The sequence below is a fragment of the Eutrema salsugineum genome, unplaced genomic scaffold (genome assembly GCF_000478725.1).
Source record: "Eutrema salsugineum unplaced genomic scaffold, Eutsalg1_0 scaffold_3, whole genome shotgun sequence".
Taxonomy (NCBI): Eukaryota; Viridiplantae; Streptophyta; class Magnoliopsida; order Brassicales; family Brassicaceae; genus Eutrema; species Eutrema salsugineum.
Window position 1 is genome coordinate 17,750,802 of NW_006256756.1, and position 20,032 is coordinate 17,770,833.

General features: G+C 39.0%; 1 non-coding gene and 1 pseudogene across 1 annotated transcript; one reads left to right on the forward strand and one right to left on the reverse strand.

Moving 5' to 3' along the window:
• Nucleotides 1-20,032, forward strand: part of LOC112085499 — a 163,244-nt pseudogene that overhangs the window by 61,293 nt on the left and 81,919 nt on the right.
• On the reverse strand, nt 13,509-13,616 carry LOC112085852. Its single transcript, XR_002899139.1, has one exon. It is a non-coding gene; the product is annotated as a small nucleolar RNA R71 (small nucleolar RNA).

A 20,032-nucleotide genomic window follows, 5' to 3' on the forward strand; every position in this document is an offset into this window, starting at 1 on the left:
ATAAGATGCATCATCAGTTTTGTTACATGCTATTAAATGTGCCATTTTTGAATATGATGTGATCATGGATAACACTAAGGAGATGCAGCTTGAACCAGAGCTAGTAGCTGTGCTTGCACCTGCGGATGAGCATGACGCTGAGGAGACATTGCTTGTACCAGTTGGTCCCATGACCAAAGCTTCCATTATAGAGAAGTGGATCAGCCCAACAACAACCTTTGATCCAGGCATCTCAAGAAATATCAACAAATGGGCATGTGACTCATTTGTACTCTTTTTCCCTTATCTTTGGTTTTGTCCCAATGGATTTTTCAAAGAAAGGTTTTTAATGAGGCAAATGGATCACATTCCAATCACTTATTTTTTGATCAAGACCCAAGGCCCAACAAGGAAGTTTGACCAAAGAAGATCAAGGGCCATACAAGTGAAGTCAAGAGGTTTTTGGGCCCTAGAATTTCGAAGTACCTCATTATTTAGGGAAATTAAGACCCTAGAAGTTGATTTTCGAAACCCAAACTCGGAATTACCTTCAAATTCTTCTCGATAAAACTATTTTCCCTAAGATCAACCACAGCTGCATCCTTGTCAGGAATCTCCTTCAAGTTGAGCAAAACAAAGAGGTTTTTTGGCAAGAAAGCATTCAGAACTCCATTGGGAATATTACCCATCAATTCTAGCCCCTTTTGAGCATGATTAAGATTCAACAAGGCCCAAAATAAAGGAGCTAAATTTCAGCCCAAGAGGAATCCGAAAATGGAGTTTAAGTGTCATCCAAACCACAGTCATTTAATTTTAGTCTTTGTTTTATTTTCGAGATTAGTCTTGTTGACTATATCTCTTGTCTTTCTATTTAAACACTTTGTAATCTCTTTGGAGAACCATCTTTCTTTTATCAAAATCTTTTCTAAGTAAGATCATTTTGTTCTTTGAACAATCTTAGCTTTTGAGTGTGTCATATCTCTTAAGCCCCTGATCCTAAAGGTATTTCATATCCTTTGGATCACCTGGTAAATCAAGGTCTTCCGCATTCTTTGTGTGACCCCTCATTCCACCTCTCTTGTCCTTGAATACTCAGTGTTTCATTGTACAAGTCCATCAGATCCAGCTTTTAGAGTGTCGATTTAGGGAGGATCATATCAGAAAATCTACCAACCAAAACAAAGATATAATCCTTACCTTACCTAGTCCTAGGCATACCGAGAAAAATCCATAAAGATATGAGTCCAAGGATTATTAGGAATAGGTAAAGGAGTATAGAAACCGTGAGGCTGAGCCTTAGATTTGGTCTGCTTGCAAGTGACACATTTCTGGCATATCCTCTCCATATCTCTCTTCATATGCGGTCAACAAAAGTGATATCGAATCACTTTTAGAGAATTAGCAATGCCAACATGCGTCATGACCCCACCTCCATGGGCTTCTCTAACTAGTAAATCTCAAATAAAACAATTAGGCACACACAATTGGTTGGAATAAAAGAGAAAACCATCATGTCTATAGTAATGATCCTTGGCAAACTTCTAACAAGACTTGTATAAATCTTTGAAATCAGAATCAGATGTATTCATGTGTTTAAGCTGTTCAAAACCTAAAAGATTAGCATCAATAATTGAGAGTATTACATACCTTTGGGACAATGCATCAGCAACTACATTATCCTTACTTTGCTTATACTTGATGGCATAGAAAAATTTATCAATGAATTTGACCCACCTGGCATGTCTTTTGTTGAGTTTCTGTTGTTCTTTCAGGGTTTAGGTGCTTGAGAGATTCATGATCAGTATGGATGACAAACTCTTTCGGTCACAAGTAATGTTTCCAAGTTTGAAGGGCTCGGACCAATTTATACAACTCCTTGTCATATGTTAGATAGTTCATGGTGGCTCATCCAAATTTCTCACTAAAATATGTAATAAGCCTCTTGTCCTGCATTAGAACTACTCTAATTCCTACACCAGACGAATCACATTCAATTTCAAAAGTTTTAAGGAAATCAGGCAAGACTATAAAAGGTGCATTGGTGAGTTTGTTTTTTAGGGTTTGGAAAGCTTACCCTTGTTCTTCTCCCCATCTAAAACCCACATCCTTCTTGATTACTTCAGTGAGGGGGTGGCCAAGGTGCTAAAGTCTCGCACTAATCTCCTATAAAAGCCTGTTATACCGTGAAAACTCCTCACTTCACAAACTGTTGGGACTCAGCCAATCTCTAATGGCGTTAATTTTATCTTCATTTACTTTGATGCCATATCCACTCACAACAAAACCTAGGAAAACAAGGTTATCTGTACAAAATGTCCATTTCTTAACGTTTGCATAAAGCTTTTCTTGTCTAAGCACATTCAAGAAAAAGTTCAAATGATCTACATGCTCCTCTGGGTTCGTACTATAGGCTAATATGTCATCAAAGTAAACTACTAAAAAATTCACCTATGAAAAATCTAAGAACATGATTTATTTGTCTCATGAATGTACTAGGTGCATTTGTCAAACCAAATGGCATATCAAGCCACTCATATAGAAAATGTTTAGTTTTTAAATGCAGTCTTTCACTCATCACCCTCCTACATCCTAATCAGATGATTAACACTTTTAAGATCAATTTTAGAAAAGATGATAGAACCATGTAATTCATCAAGCATATCATTTAATCTAGGAATAGGGTGTCAATACTTTACTGTGATATTGTTGATTGCTCTACAACAACCACACATGCACCAGCTTCCATTCTTTTTAAGCACAAGTAGTACTGGCACAGCACAAAGGCTCATACTTTCTCGAATATGAACCTTCTCCATAAGCTCATTCACTTGTCTTTGCAACTCCATTGTCTCCACTTGATTAGTTTTATATGCAGGGCGATTGAGAAGAAAAGCTCCAGGCACAATGTCAATTTGATGTTCAATTCCTCTAATATGTGGGAGCTCTTTCGGATTAACCAAAGGAACACATCTTCATATTCCTCAAAAGAATTTTCATCCCACTCTGCAGCACTGGTGCAAGATCAGTGAAACTTGCAAGAGTTTCTTCAAAAAAAAAACAAGAGTATAAGCTGTTTCGAAAAAAAGGCTTTCTTGATATCACCAGCCTTAAAGAAGAAGTTTGATGGTTTAGTAGGTGGTTTCTCCTTTTGCTTCAGCTAAATTTGGTCTTGATAGACCTCTTGAGGTGTCAAAGGATTCAAAGTTGTTTTTTCTGCCTTTGAAAACAAAAGAATGTTTGTTAGTAGAACCATTATGAATTACCTTGCGGTCTTATTGCCATGGCCGACCAAGAAGTATGTGTCCGGTTTCCATTGGTAGCACATCACAAAGTATCTCATCCTCATTCTTGCCAATGGTTATAGGAACCAGTACTTGGTTGAAGCTTATATGGCTTAGGGTGCTTCATAACCGTCAAACCAAGCTTCTTAACCTTCACATCACTCGCCACATTGGTGCAGCTTCCTTAATCAATGATCAAAGTAAAGACCTTCCTTGGACAATGCACTGAGTGAGGAATAGGTTCTTTCTCTTCTCTTGTTCCTCTGTTTTAGTTTGAACACTTAAAGTACTCCGAGCTACTAGTAATTGTCCTTGAGCCGGCAGTTCCTTATGCTTGGCTCCTTCTTCCTTAGACTCTATGTCTACATTATTAAATAGAATCATGATCTTCTTGATGGAACACTCATTAACATAATGCCCTATGCCTTCGCATGTGAAACACCTGACTGATGACACCGTATTTTGACCACTTTAATGGATTGTTTTTAAATGCGTTTCAAGTGTTTTTTTTTTATATTTCTTTTAAGTGTTCTTATCATAGTTTTCGAGTATCTGTAGTCTCATGACTATTTTCAGGAAACTTAGACAAAAGCTTTGCAAAATGGATAGAATACCAATATTTCAGCTCAGAGTCAAACCGTCAGAAGTTCACCCTCAAATGAAGACCTTCTCAATGTCTGATCCAGCTCAAATTTGATCAGCTAGCTTTCCAGCACATTTGACTTGAAGACAATCCAGTGGTTCAATCAAAAGTTATGCAAAGAGCAAGAAGTCCAGTCAAGCAGCCGGCCAGCCATCCTGATCGCGGGCAGCACATGATTCACCACGGCCAGAGAGCTTGTGACCACGGGGAATCCATATGAGACCACAGAAGCCCAATTTCAAGCCCATTTGATTCTGTCTTTGAAGAAGTTCTGAGTGACGACAAAGCATGACTTAAAGACCTATAAATACTTGTTTTAAAAACCCTAAACCGTGTGTTAAGTGGTGCTAAAATACTTTAGATTGTTTCTCTTAGTTCGTTAGTTTGTTTTAGGTTTAGGGAGATAGAGATCTATCTCTTGAAACCTTTATATTTTCTCTTCAATATCGATTTCTTTACAGCTTTAATATACAATATTTTTGCTTTCATTACTTATGTCTGAGTAGGTTACTTGTTGGGTTTAAGGAAATTTTTGATGGGGGTCTATATATTCAATGAGGATTGCATGAGCTATTAAGCCGAATCCTGCCATAGTGAATGAGAGTACTGTCATGAACTATAATTGGATTTAGGTACTTATTGTTGTGAGAGTTTTCATTATATGTGTGATCTAGTTTGAGAAGAGAAATTCTGCCATAGGAGACAAAAGCTACCTATGGTGAGTTGTGAATGTAGACGGCTCTTGTACAAGCTATTGCGTGCACTAGTTACCGGGGCCAAAGATGAAAGCTACTGGTCAGGGTCGTGCGTGGCAGTTTGTTATAATCACAAGAGTGACTTAGTCATACATCCATCCTCGAGTTCTACCAGTTTTAGCTAGGATCTTTTAATTTAGTTTTTAGAATGTTTTGAATCTATCATACCCCGTAAATATTTCTAAACGACCCAGAGTTTCTTTTATAAGTTTTTACACCGATTTTCTCAAAGCAATTGATAACTAAGAGTTTTCAAGGCTCTTAATGAGGATTATCAATCCCCTTAATCAGTTGTAGAATAAAGGGTTATCAATCCAACAATGTGGTTTAGACACTGATCTATGAGATAGTTTCTTAATCCAAGCAATATGAGTAATTTGATTGGTAACAAATGCTTAAAATGAAAATTAAACAAGACAATGACAAGTGATTAAAGTGAACTAAAACAAGCAATAACAATAAACAAGTGATGATGATATGAATATAATGAGGGAAATGTCTTAGACATGATAAATGATAAGGGTGCTTTAATGCTAAACTAGTGAGCTAATGAACAAACAATCAAGCAAAACCATTTAACATAGACTCTTAAGTAAGATAATCCGCTCATGAAGGTATTAAACTTATATGCTTTCATACCAAATTCTCATTTGAGAAGCATGAATTAGCAAGCATTTAGAATCAGTCTAATAAGTCATTTAAGCATTAAACTATCACTCTCATGATGAAAAACGCTTAAACCTCTAACAAGCTTGGATCAGGCATTTCATCAAACACCTTTTGGGTGGTGAAATGCCCATGATCTAGACCAGAGTGATGTGCAAAGAGCTAGCCTAATGAACAGCTTGTTAGAGAATGGATGATGCATGATCTAACTCCAAAACTCTCTAAACTAACATCTTAGCACCATGATCTACATATCTAAGACCTTAAAATTGTGAACACACCATTTCTTTTGCAAGAGGTGATGTTAATCATGATTAGAAGTTTGATGGAAATAAATGATAAGAACCAGACTTTTAAGATGGAAAACGAGATATCTCTTATAAAGGAACCAAGTTTTTCACAAAAGAGGCAAGTTCTCAAAATAGATAAAAAGATAAGTAAGGTTCTTAGTCCCTAAAAATATTTATAGTGAAGGTAAGCAAACTGAGTCAACCCGGAACAAACCGGTTACTGACCTGGTCTTCTTGGATAGCTAGGTGAACACCTCGGTGTGTGAAGGGTCCTAGACCGAGGGGTTGATGTCGAGGGGCTCATGTAATCTGGGCTGAAAATTAAGAACTCCCAAGAACACGCATGAAACCTTGTCTTGGATCCATCTTTGAATATGACCGTTGGAGAAAAATTGTTCTTGATCTGGGTTCATCAGAGAGGACCTAGGCATCAGTCATACCAGGGGGTCAGGTGGAGGTCTGAAACATTTCTTTAGGCAATAGCACCTCGGCATCAAACAAGCCGTGAGGCTTAACCGAGGTTTGAAGCATTTCATTCGATTTGTAATCATTTTGGTGTGTTCATACCGAGGGGCTTATGTCGAGGGGGTCATGTCAAGGAGGACGCCGAGGGTGTGAGACCGAGGGTTTCATGCCGAGGTCTGATTCCATACTTAGACAAAATTCAGATCAATCTTCATAGATGCTCAGCTTAACACTTAGTCGTTTTCAGGCTAGTTTCTTCGACAAGCATGCCTCGACATCAGTCACACCGGGCTGTCAGCCTGAGGTTTGGACCAAAAGCTTTGCAAATAGGCTTTGGTATCAAAACATGTCGACGGTATCACACCGAGGCCTTACCAAACACTTAGCGCCAGGCGCAATCTCTTGAAAGCCTGTATTGACTCGCTAGTATTTTGTTCCGAGTAACGTTTAGCTCACAACTCCAAATGACTTGAAACAAGATCTACAGGAAAGACCACTCAACCAGATCAAACTTTGGTAAAGAACCCAACTGTATCTGGGGAATGGAAGGTCTCCCGGACGGGTGATCTTTGAAGTGCATCGGAATGATCAAGAATTGGCTTCTAGACCCCTGTTCTCTCTGATTGCGTTCTCACCCAGTTTAAAGCTCTAAATCGAGTGATCTCAAGCGTTCTGGAAATTAGACTCGAAGCTCTTGAATCATTATGAAGTCTCCGGAAACTGAATCCCTCTGGAATGGCATTGTCCGGCGTAATCTTTGAAGCACATTGGATCAGTTTGGAATGGAAGCGAGACAGGTGTGTCTTCTGTTGATCATAACTATCAGCTCACTGATCCGAATTAACTAATTCCAACTGTTCTGGAACCACGACTCAATCCTATTCAACTTTGATACAGACTCCGGATGCTGAATCGGACGGCAAGATTTCCTGGACAAGTGATCTTTGGCGTGTATCGAGAGCAGGAGATTTTAGCCAAGTCTTCATATACCACGGTAAGGATAATGGCCGAGAATCTGTTCCCGTGGTAAGATTTTTAGCCAATAAAACTGAATCCTTGGAATAAAACTTTACCGATGTTTTCCTTAGTCCGGTACAGTATTTTGCTGACAGAATCCGCCTGGTAAGCATATTTAGCCGATATTCTGCTTTCTGCAGTACACAACTTTGCCGATAAACTCCATTTGGCCATTTCCACAATTTCTGACCTTTTCTCCACAATTTCAACACCTGGTTTCATCTCTTCTGCTCCAAATAGCCTCAAAAGTACCTGATAACACCTCCAAAACCATGCAAAGACTCACTTGAACCTAATGCAAACTCATAAGTCCTAAAACAATGCCTAAAGACCTATAATGATTGAAACAAGACATGATTTGGACAAAAACATGCAAGCTAAGTGATGCATTTTATGAACATATCAACGCCCCCACACTTGTCCTTTGCTTGTTCTCAAACAACAAAAAAATGTGAGAGAGAGGTTAAATGCTTGGGAGTTCATATTCCATAATGAGAGAGATGATTACTAAAAGAATTCAAAGATCATTGTCCTAGTTGCTAATTCTAAGATGCAGTGCAAACAAGATTACTCATAAAACTTTTGGCATACTCATCACAAAGTGAATCAAGCTTAGGAATCAGCTTTCACAAGCGGCCCTAGTTCCAACCTTTTGACATTCATTAAAGCTCATGTGGATCATGCTCATGCAAATCATGTGAACTCATTTGGCTAAGGGATGAGGTTATGAGACAAAGATGATATCATTCAATGCTTGTGGGTTCAATGCAGCTCAAGGGATCACTCAAAAAGGAATAAATACAAGAATAGAATCCCATGTACCCAATGCCCCAAGTTGGTCTTTCACCTTCTCTCAAGGCATTCATTGCCTTCTAAACCCACTTCTCACTTCACTCTCAATTTTTTCCTCACCAGGGGATTCATCTTTTCATTCCCAAACTCAGGCTTTAGGGTCTAAACCTTTCACTTAGCCTTTTTGGCTTCTTTTCTTTTCTTTTGACTTAGAGGGTACACTTTTCTTTTCAAAACACAAGAGCTTTCTTTCTTTAAACAACATACCCCAAACCGATTTATTTTCTTTTCCGTCCCCTTGTTCTCATCTCAAACTCTCTCTTTTCCACTCAGTGTTTCCCAAGATATCTTCCTAGCTTACTCTAGACTCATGATGCAGAGCTAGATCTACATGAAACTCCACTCTTGTCGACCCAACACTTTCTGTCAAGTTTATTCAGAAAAAGGCCTCACATCATCTATTACTAAAGTGTTTCAGGCTTCAAGGAAGGTTTTGTTCAAGGCAGGGAACTGTCTCAAGATGAGAGAACAGTTATTTGAGCTAGCAAAGAATGGCAAAAAGGGATAAGAGAGCTCAAATATTTTAAGGTACCCATGAGTTCACAATGACATGCACAAACATGATAACTAAAATATCAAATTATGGTTCTCACTTAGGCAAGGCTGGAACTATTCAAAGCTTGATTCACTCAACAGAAAGTCAATGAATGACAAGTTCCAAGCATGGATAAATATTGATTTCTTTTGTTTGCATGCATCAAAGAATTAGAAACTAGGGCAATGAACTCAATTCTTCAAGTGATGTCCTCTGAAGGAAAAACCTATCATCACTCCCATGCAATGATGCAACCTATATGATTATGCAACTAGACTCAACCCTCAAAGGTGAATTCAACTACATTAACATTTTTTTGAGAAATATTTTTAGATTTTTCGATTTTTTGGTTTTTTTATATGCATTTAGATGCAACTAATATGATAAATGAGACTCAAGACTCAAAATGGAAAATAAGATCAAACAAAACATGATTAGCAAACATAAAACCCCTCCCCCACACTTAAATAACAGTCCCTTGTGTTATAAAAATATGAGAGAGGAGCGCAAAGCAAAATAAGAAAAATGCAAAGTGAAAAATAAAGAACTACATGTATATATACAAAGGTTTGAAGGTGGTACCTAATCACTGAGGTCAGACTTCACATAGTATAAATGGTTGGAGGTGGAGCATGATGGAGATGGCTCCATTGGTGGGCTGCTTTCTAGTGACTCAGGGAGGAACGCTGTTTCAGGATCAATCCAAGCTTCTTTACCAGGTGGTAACTCTGGTGCAAAAGCTATGGAACTCTGTCCTATCTCTTCCCTTTGAACCGGTTCTGGATCTGTGGACGTGTCTTTTTCTGGTGATGCAGGTGCTGTGAGCTTGTTGACCTTCTTCTTGAGATGCCTCACACACTTGACAAGCTTGTGGATGGTCTTGTCCTGCCACTTGCGTGTTTGATAATCTGGTGAACCCCAAACATATGGGTCAAAGTGGTATCGGTTTGCACCAATTCTTCTTGGTGGAACTTAGGGTTCATCACCATCAGACTCAGCCGCTGGAGGTTTATCATGGAGCTTACTTGATTCAGCTTTCTCTTCCTTTTTGCACTTGAGAAGTGGAGGATCACTTGATGGATTATAGATCTGGTCCTTAAGGAGGTTGAAAGAGACATTACATCTCTCTTGGAGTGAAATGATGGCTCTGTTGGGCAAGATGACTTGCACATTCTCTTCCTAAAGTAGCTTGAAGTTGTAAGCCCAGCTGTTGTCAGTTTTTGCCTCAAAGAAACCACTTTTGCTTAGATATCCTTCATCAATCAGCTGTGGCTTAGCTTTAGTCTCAACAAACTCAAATCCTTTTGCCCTCAGGATCTTTGTCACAAGCCATCCATTTTGCAGTCTCCTAAGCCCTAAGCCCTCTCTTTCTCTTGTACACAAGCATCTGAATTGACAAGAAGGTGCCAAGAGAGGGGATTTGGTAAGGACCATCAAACTCATACTTGTTCTTGGTGTGGGTGATGGATGATTTTAAACCAAACTCCAAAAGCTCCATCTCGTGCAAGTGAATCATTCCAGGGTTGTAGGTGGTGAAGAACAGGCATGCTAAAGCCCTGTTTGCATACCTGATTGATGTGCTCAGGTTTTAATCCTATTTTTCTGCAAGCGCACAGATGTACGTTGTAGTACTTAGGGGCCGATCCACTGAAGACCAAGTAACTGCAATACGAGTTTACTTGAGATGAGAACTGAGCTAAGATGAAAACATGGGTGTTTGTTTGGGGGTTGTGAACAGTGATGAAAATAGCAAATAATAAACTTAAAACCAAGTTAACAGTAAGATCCAATCAATACGAGAAGATGTTGGGCGTTAGGGAATTTGCCAGGAATCATAGAGTAGCTAACAAGAGAATTAAACATAGAGTTTTCTATAGATATGTTCCAGAAATCAAACCCAGACTAACCTACTCACATAGTAATAACACAAATCAATTCACTCAGATTAACTAAACTCCCATTCAGACAAATTAGTTTGATAATTTCACAAAACGCTTTAGATCGACTCACGCCGTCTAAGAAAATTTGTTCATCTAAATAGGGTTAATCGATTCAACAACACTTTTGGTGAGTAAATCAACCTAATCGCAGTAGCTAGATGATCGATCAGAGCCACATACACGAAACACAAATTTGGACGAAGAAATCTAACGATAAACCCTAATCTAACAAACCAGATATCAATCCATGAATTCCCGTTGAAAATACCTTAAAACCCAACAAGGGAATTACTCAATCATAGTGTATAAGAACATCACAGAAGTATTGTAGTTCGCTGGAAATTAAATAAGAGAAAGGTAAAGAACGAAGAAAAAGGATGAAGATGGAGATCGGTGATGGCTCCTTCGGCGACTCCTTCTTCTCCCGAAGACGGCAACACTGAAGTGGGCGGCTCTCTTTTGCTCTCTCTCCACGACTTGGTCATTAGAATGACCTAAAATGAGTATATATAGCCTTCTAATTTGTTGGAGACGTCTAGGGTTTGAAGAATAAGTAGTGGGCTGAACTTGGGCTTGAATTAGGTCACTTTCAAACATCAACGATGTCTGGCCGCGGTCGTGGTTGTCCTGACCGCGGGGAATCATGGTCTGGCCGCGACAGCGGCTGTTCTCCTTTGTTCTCCTTTGAGACTGCATTTTCTGTCTTTAGTGCATCGGGAATATCTAAAGCTCTAACCGTTGAATTGTCTCCAAACCAATTACATTAGAAAGCTGGTTGTCTCCTCTATGTCGTCTCAAATTTGAGGATGATCAGACGGTGAGAAGGTTTTCATCGAGTGCCATACTTCTGTCGGTCGGCATTTATCCAAAATTGCTTATTTGTTCCAAATTGCACATCTTTAGTCCAAGTTTCCTGAAAAGTCTTTTAAAACTCTAAAACATAGAAATCACTTAAAAACTATTGAAAACAGAGTTAAAACACCTGCATAAGATATTAAAATGATCCATAAAAATAGTCAAAATCCGGTGTTATCAACTCCCCCTGACTTAAACCTTTGTTTGTCCTCAAACAAAACATAGATCAAGCCAAGAAAGAATCTTTAAAAATCCGTAGGAACTAAACAATATCTCAGTGACCGTCCTTTTAAACCATAAACTATCGTAAAACATATATTTGGATCTAGTCTAGAAAATTATCACCAAAATACAAACATAACTAGTCGTTGATCCATCATGCGAAAATCTACACACTTAGATCTAACTTCCAGTAAACTAGCTCTTTACATTCATTAAGTGCATAGTGAATTCTCATTAAAGACATCATTCAAGGTAGACCGCGTTTCGTAATTAAGGGCTATTTAAGTGGTGGAGTTAAAGTGTATCGGGTTACCTGAAGATCTGGAGGATGCAAGATATTATGCAAAACCGCAAGAGAGAGTGGACTTGTTGATGTCCGCAATTTTCAGTCACTTCTCCTTGCCAAATGTTGTTGCATAGTCTTTCCTCCTTGGTTGTAAACAGTTGTTCCCCCAGACTTAGATCTTCCTAAACTCTCTTAAAAGGTTTTTATTTTATTTCCTTTCTTATTTTTTTCTTTTCTTTAATTTTATTTTTGATTTTTTTCTCTTTTTTTTTAAGAGAGAGAGTCTAAGGGAAGAAATTGTACCAAGATTTTGAAGTTTTTCAAGGCAAACTGAGTTTTCTCCTTTTGTTGAATCATTCCAATGAAATCGCAGGTCTCAGTGTGATAAAATCTAAGAAAGGATGGATAAGGAAATAGAAATTTGAAGTGTTTAGATGTACTTACCTTGCTGATAACACCGTATTTTGACCACTTTTATGGATCATAATAATGTCTTATGCAGGTGTTTTAACTCTGTTTTTAATGGTTTTTAAAGTGTTTTCAATGTTTTAGAATTTCAAAAGACTTTTCAGGAATTTTAGGCAAAAGATATGCAATTTGAAATAAATGAGCAATTTGAGATAAATGCAGACCGTCAGAAGTAGGCTATTCATACTTCCGTGCCTCGAGTTCCAGAACATACGTAGTTGATTACCTTTATCACTTGTTTAAAATCGACATAGCTTAGTCCATGAATCCCTGCGAAAACCCTTGAGCCCCAACGTTTGTTTTTCATTGTTTACGGCCTTACTTTTCATTCGCTTATTACCTGCTTCAATTCGCTTTTGTTTAATCGCTTATTACTTGCTTTCGTTTGCTTTTACTTGTTTAGCTTTCTAGTTTAGATTTAGTGACAACCAAAAACCCAAACCTGTTTAGTTCTAGTCTGATTTAAGCATTGCCGTGAATTCGTACTGAAAAAACTAAGTCTCTGTGGATCGATACCCTAAGTACTACAGCGCACATCTGTGCACTTGCAGACATTTAGGGGTTATAAATTTAAAACCTGAAACTTAGTAAAACAAAAACAACAAACCCCGCTTTTGCTCGCATCAAGTTTTAGGGGCCGTTGCCGGGGACTTTGATTTGTTTTGTTGCGAATCCCAGCTTAAATCCATTAGAACACTTGTTTACTTTTACTTTTTCTTTTGCATTTTTTAGGTTTCTCTACAATGAGAGACAGGGAACATGTTCCCGGAACTCTTGGTGATCCACCATATCGTGTGGATGGTGATCCAAGCGACGATGACCTGATTGATGATGAGTTTGAAGAACCGATCTATGATGACAATGAGCTAATCGGATCGAAAAACATGAAGATGATGATGAACTGATTGGAAGTTTCGATTCACTCGAGAAATTCTTGGGAGATCGAAGAGCTATTCAACCAGCCTTACCAGAGGATGGCAAAACCAAAATCAAGGTACCCTATATCCACCTAGTTTAACAAAATCAATTTTATGGTTATTCATTTGAACACCCGATAGACCATATCGAGACGTTCGAAGAATTATGTGCAACCATTACAGCAAATGGGGATTACCACAAGTGTAGTCTGTTCCCATTCTCTTTGAGAGACAAGGCGAGCAAGTGGCTAAAATCTTTAGAACCTGCTTCACTAAAATCGTGGGCAGCGTGTAGAAAAGCTTTCCTAAATCGTTTTTACACTAGAAATCGTTCAAATCTCTGAAGGAACAAGATAAGAACTTTTAAACAAAAAGAAGATGAAGATCTTTTAGATACTTGGGAAAGATTTAGGGAATACAAAAGAGATTGTCCACATCACGGATATACCGACGAATACCTAATGGGTTCTTCTATCGCGGTATTACTCCAGAGTTACGACACTCTTTCGACACAACAAGTAATGGAGACTTCTCAACTAGATCTGTAGAAGATGCTCATGTCTTTATCAACAATTTCGCAAACAGCATCCGTAATCAAGCAACCTTTGACAATTCTGCACTTTCTGAGAAGAAAGAAGAGATTTCAGAATTCATGAAGTGTCTCCATCACATAATGAGTCAACTTGGATTGCAACAACCAAACAAGGCACACAATACGTGTAACTTTGATGGTTGGGACAACCCAATGGATTCTTGTGATCAAGAGATGGTGAACACTGCAGAAGTCTATCAAATTCAAGATTTTCCATTCGTTTCTGATCACCGCGGGTCCATTCATTCGAACCGCGGCAAACAAAGCTGTCACCGCGGGTCGTAGCTGTTCTGACCACAGGCAAGACCTGTTTCACTGCGGTCGTGTTCAACCTGACCGTGGGAAACCGTCTTCTGAACTTGTCTGGAAACCATCTTCCGAACCAATCTGGGCTGTTCAATCTGATTATAATCGCTATCCTAGTTTTCCCTCTTTTGAAGCTGAAAATATAAACAAAAGAATTATAGAGCTTGAAAAATCTAGATCTGAAGAAATTACTGATCTTAGATCTGAACTAAAAACGATGCAAGAAGATTTTAATGGAAAAATTTCCACACTCTTCAGCCTGATGATCAAAACTAATTCTAAAAACATAGATAATTATGAGGAGGAGCCAAGTGAAAAAACTTTTGAAAGCTCAAGCGAAGCAGATCCCTCCGATCATGTGAAAGCTATCACACTTAGGAGTGGATTAGCTTACAAAGAGCCTGGATTTCCTAAACATCCCGAAGATGAGGAAAAGGGTAAGGAAAAGGAAAATGAAAGAGAAAGAATCACGGCTGAAGATGTTAAAAAATAAGTGGTAGGAGAGAAGGATGGAGAAGAAGTAAGAGAAGATACATCCCGGGAAATCCTTGGAGAAGACCCGATTCCACCTCCACCAACTCGTGTCTATAAACCTAAACCTCCATTTCCTAGACCCTTAAGAGCCTCGAAGAAGGAAAAAGAAAAACTAAGCTGAAAGAACTAATCGATCAACTAAATGTGAGATTACCTTTCGTAGAAGCTTGTGCTATGATTCCCGCTTTAAGAAAATACATGAAGGGTATTCTAACAAATTCTTTAACTCTTGAAGAAGGCGTTATAATGATAACTCATGAATGTAGTTCTATTCTGCAAAGCCGAATCCCTGTAAAGAAAAACGATCCTGGAAGCTTTGTACTTTCATGCACCATCAATGATGTAGCTTTTGAGCGTGCTCTCTATGATTTAGGATCTAGCATAAACATGATGCCTCTTTCAGTAGCAAAACGTTTAGGACACCACACTTTCCAGCCCACTAAAATTTCTTTAGTATTAGCTGATCGTTCTGTTAGACAAGCCGTAGGTATCTTAATAGATGTTCCCGTAGAGATCGAAAAATGTTCCATACCAACCGATTTCGTAGTTCTGGAACTAGAAAGAGAACCTAAGGATCCCCTTATTCTTGGACGACCATTCCTATCTACAGCCGGAGCCATAATCAATGTTCTTGAAGGAAAAGTCGACCTTCATCTAGTTGGTTTAGTTATGAAGTTTGACATGAACAAAAGTTTCGATAAACCTACTTTGGATGGCAAAATTTGGTTGATTGATGAGCTAGACATAATTGATAACTAAGATTTTTAGGTCTTAGATGGGTTATCAATCCCCTTATCAAAGTAGTATAAGGGGTGTCAATCCATATGTGTTGTAGTTAGGCACTAGTTTATGTGACAAGTTCTTAAGTCAAGCTGAATAAAAGATGAGTTTGGTGAAACCAACAACAAGAAAGCATAAATAAGAAACAAACAAGCAATGATTAATGAACTACTAAACAAGCAAGCAAACAAAATGATGATAAAGCAAATGGTGAAAGATAAACCTCTAGATGTGATCATTGATTAGGGTGCTTTAGATATTGATTCATGATGCTAAGAACATAATGCAACACTTGCTACTCTTTAGTCTAGGCTTCTTAATCAGATTAATTCATTCCCATGACAATAATCCCTTTGCTAATCACTTAATCAAGTCTAACAACCATTAGATATAATCAAGCAATCAACAAGCATAATGCATCAAGCCTAATAAGTGACCAAACAATCTCTCAACCAAGAAGACTGAATCTTATACAGAAAGACATAACAAGCAATCACATGATCTCAAACATTTTAACTTAGAACTCTAATCTAGACTAATCCTCTCATGAAGGCATTAATCTCTACACTAATCCACTTTCAAACCAAATTCCCATTTGTGAAATATGAACTAATGAGCATTAAGAGACAGTTCTAATATGTCATTTATGCTTAAAACAAACATTCCCATGGCATTTAAAAAATAAACCCTTAAGTTAGCTCTTTCAGGCATTTCATCAAACACTTTTGGTGCATGAAATGCCTATGAACCCAGATTTCACTTTCCCAAGGAAATCTGGCATTAGGAGCAGCTAACTAAGGAAATGAAATGAGAATCTAAACCCTAAACATCACAAATCAAACATCTAAGCACCCTAATCTACACACCTAGAAGTTTAAAAAGATGACTACTCAATAATCATGAAGAACACATCTAATCTTTTGCAAGAGATGATGTTAATCATGATTAGAAGTAGAAATGAGATGATGAGTTGATAAGAAACAGACTTAGATTGATTAAATCCTTGAGATATCTCTTAATCAAAAACTTTTTTACACTAAAAAGGAAAGAAAACTAGAGAGAAAACTAACTAGAAGATAACATGTCTAGGGTTTTTCTCCAAAAAGCTATATATACTAAGTGCTAATGAACCGGGTCAACCCGGAACAAACCGGGTCCTGACCCGGCTTTAGTGGGTAAAGTGGAAATCCTGCGGCTTGGTTCCAGTGTCTCCCAGGTAGCATGCCCAAGTCGCAGTAGATGAAGAACTTGTCTTGTGAGACTTAAATCGCTTTGTCTTAGTCGCACGCCCAAGTAGGAGTGTTTTGCGAGTCTTGCTGCGGCTTAATCTTCTTCTTCTTCAACTCGCATGACCAAGACGGTTTCTGGGGAATGTACATGTGCGACTTGGTCATCCCTAGTCCCAGGTCGCAGGCTCAAGTCGGAGTATATTGCGAATGATCATGCGGCTTGGTTCCAGTGTCTCCTAGGTAGCATACCCAAGTCGCAGTATTGTGGACTTAGCAATTTTCCTGCTCGGGAGCCTCAGACCTCATCCATTGATAGCTTACCCGCACTTCTCAACTCGCAGCATCAATTTCCAGGCATTCGTCTTCAGGCCTGCGAGTTAACCAAGTCGCAAGGCTTTCTCGCAGCATTCAGAGCAGCTTGGACCACTTCGCATTCCTGAGTGTGTAACTTCTAAGATACTTGTACGAATTGAGTGATTACGGTTGCAGAGGACAGAGGACTCATATATCTTCAACTTTGGTAAAGGAAGATTCGGTGCTTGGGAATTGGAAGGCTTCCTGGAGGGCTCATATTTGCAGTGCATTTACACGATCAGAGAGAGGCGTCTAGACATGTGTCCATTCCGGAGACCGTATCTTCCTGCTCATAGCTCCGAATTGAATGATCTCGGACGTTCTGGAAAGAAGACTCAAATGTCTCGGAGTCTCATAAAGGCCCCGGAAACTGAATCGGTCTGGAAGTGCACCGTCCTTCGCATTCTTCGGAGCTCATCGGGTCGGTCCAAAACGGCAGCGAGACAGGCGTACCTTCCGACGAGCTTAACTCTCTGCTCACGTGTCCGAATTCCATGATTGTACTTGCTCTGGAACCGTGATCCAAACCTTTCCAACTTTTATGAAGCACCTGACAACTGAATCGGACGGGAAGGTTCCCCGGACAGGAGATCATTCAAGAGTATCGGATTGCTCCGGAATGGATGCGAGAGAGGTCTGTCTTCCGATGACTGTATCTTTCAGCTCAGTGCTCTAAATGCCTTGATTCAACCTCTCCTGGGTTCGCGACTCAAGTATCTCCAACTTTGCTGAAGACTCTATAAGCTGAATCGGCCGGCAAGATCTTCCGGTGACGCGATTTCCGAAATGTAGCTGCACCCGGGAATTTTGGCCGAGAGACTTGACCGCGGTAATTGTTTTTGGACGAGAAAGCTACCCGTGGGAAGGATTTTGGCCGAGAATCTTGGGCCATCAGTACATCATTTTGCCGAGAAACCCAAATTGCTCCTTTTCACCATTTTTGATCATTTCAACTCCATTTTTTCATCTCAATCACATCCTCCACTCCAAATAGGCTCCAAAAGCACCTGTTTAACACTCCAAACCATGCAAAACTCTCTTGGACCTAATGCAATCTCCTAAGTCCTAAAACAATGCCTAAAGACCTAAAATGCATGAGATAAGACATAATTTGGACTAAAATATGTACACTAAAAGATGTAATTTATGAATATATCAACTCCCCCACACTTATCCTTTGCTTGTCCTCAAGCAAAAAGAACAAATGAGATAGAGAGGTTGAAAGCATTGGGAGCTCATTTTTCCTTTGAAAGAGAAAAGTGACCACTAAGAGAATTCAAGTTCATGCTCAATATGCAATGCAAGACCATACTCTGATGTATCAACTCAACAGTAATCTCCACAAGTTCTCTTATTCCTCAACTCTTTGACATTCATTAAGCTCTTTACCAAGTGGATAAAATGATGCAATGTTCAAACAAGCAAAGTTTGGCTAGGGTGAGGTAATGAGACTAAAATGGTCTCATCAGCGACTGAGTGGGTTCAATGCAGCAAGGGGATCTCTCTATGAATGATCAAACTTTGGCAGAATGCTAAAGGTAAAAAGCAACCTATGCATACAAGGGCAAAGACTCATCCCACCCCACACTCTACTCAAAGCTTTCTCACTTGCTCAACCTCTCAAGAACCTCACTTTCCACACTCATTTTCCTCTCACTAGGGGACTCACTTATCATTTTCACACTCAAGTCTTGGAGTTCAAACTTTACATAGCTCCTTTTCACTTTCTTTTGTAACTTCTAGCCTCTTTTTCTTTCTTTTTAAAACATTTGAGCTCTTGGGCTTCTTTTCTTTTCTTTTCACTTAGAGGCTAGACTTTTTCTTTTCAAAACACTAGAGCTCACTTTCTTTGACTCAAAACTCCAAGACTGATTTCTTTTCTTTTTCTATCCCCTAGTTCTCACCATTTTCCTTTTATTTCCACTCATCTCTCCTTTCCACTCACCAACAAGTATTCCCCCACACTTAGTTCTCACCAAATCTCTCAGCTCCTTGATGATGGAACTTAACACTCAATGAGACTTGCCCTTGTCGCTCTAAACCTAACACTTTCTGCTAAGTTTGATCCAAGGTGGCCTTTCAATCACACACAAACATTTGGCTTGAAAGAAGGATGGGTTCAGGGTGAGGAAAACTGATCCAGATGTGGACTCAGCTATTTGAGCTAAGGAAGAGGGTGGTAAAAACAGGATTCTAGCTCAAATATGTATATTAGTATCCACAAACTTATTTAAACAATGCATCACAAGATAATTTCAAGTCAAGTTCAAGATTTTCACTTATTAGAGTTGAGTTCAATTCAAACTTGCTTCTCAGATTCAAACCATTTCAAGCCTTGCAAGCACAGAAGTCATTTCACAAGCATATTTAATCCAAATTCTCAAAGTGATGTACTCTCAAGGAAAGAACCTATCATTACTCCCATTTGCATATGATGCAACCTATATGAAAATGCAAACTAGACTCAACCTAAAATGTGAATGCAACTACATGAGCATTTTTTTGTGAAAATGTTTCAGATTTTTCCATTTTTTGGTTTTTATATGCACTTAGATGAATGCAAAATGAGACTCAAAGTGAAAAGGAAAATAAGAGCAGAATAAAAATGATTAGTAAACACAAAACCCCTCCCCCACACTTAGATAACACAGTCCCTTGTGTTATAAAAGCATGAGAAAGAGGAAAAATCAAACATGAAATGCAAAAGATAAAGAAAAATGCTAAATGCTCATTTACAAGTGTTTGGAGTGATACCTGGTGTGGTTCTTGTGCAAAAGGGGAGTGAGTATCTGCACCAGATGAGGCCAGACACCACTGGAGATGGGTTTGGCTAGGCCTGAACTCCCTTGTGCGGCATGGACTTGTCTTGGACCAACTCGCAGACTTTGGGACATAGATACCTCGGCCTTTCTTCTTTTTGGTGCGGCCTGGTCTCCTTGCTCTCAGCCAGCATGCCCAACCCGGAGTAATTTGCGAATGGACGTGCGGCCTAGCTTCCTCTCTTCTGACCCGCACTCTCAAATCGCAGTATTTGGGACTTAAACACTTCGGGCCTCTTCATGGTTT